Consider the following 495-nt stretch of genomic DNA (forward strand, 5'->3'; position numbering starts at 1 on the left):
CAGGCCTCTAGTGTTAGAATAATTAATGAGAGAGGGTAAAGAGGGTCAAGTATATAGTGATGGGAGGAGACTAAACTTTGGTTGTGAGCACACAATGACAGATAATATGATAATATGTTATAATACCATACATTTGAAACTTATGTAATCAATTTAACCAATGTCACCCCAATAAATTTAATAAAACAAAATAAAATAATGAATGAGGATTGTGAAAACTATTCCTGTTATGAAAAATAAATTAAGAAATTTCTAATTACAAATAGAGACAGCATTAACCAGGAAACTTTAGGAATAACATATCTTTTTTGAATCCACAAAGCTTTATAAAAATTTAAATAACATGCCCTAACTGGTTTGGCTCAGTGGATAGAGCGTTGGCCTGCGGACTCAAGGGTCCCAGGTTTGATTCCGGTCAAGGGCATGTACCTTGGTTGTGGGCACATCCCCAGTAGGGAGTGTGCAGGAGGCAGCTGATCGATGTTCTCTCTCATC

Source organism: Myotis lucifugus, unplaced genomic scaffold (assembly GCF_000147115.1).
Source record: "Myotis lucifugus unplaced genomic scaffold, Myoluc2.0 scaffold_103, whole genome shotgun sequence".
In the NCBI taxonomy this organism is placed as follows: Eukaryota; Metazoa; Chordata; class Mammalia; order Chiroptera; family Vespertilionidae; genus Myotis; species Myotis lucifugus.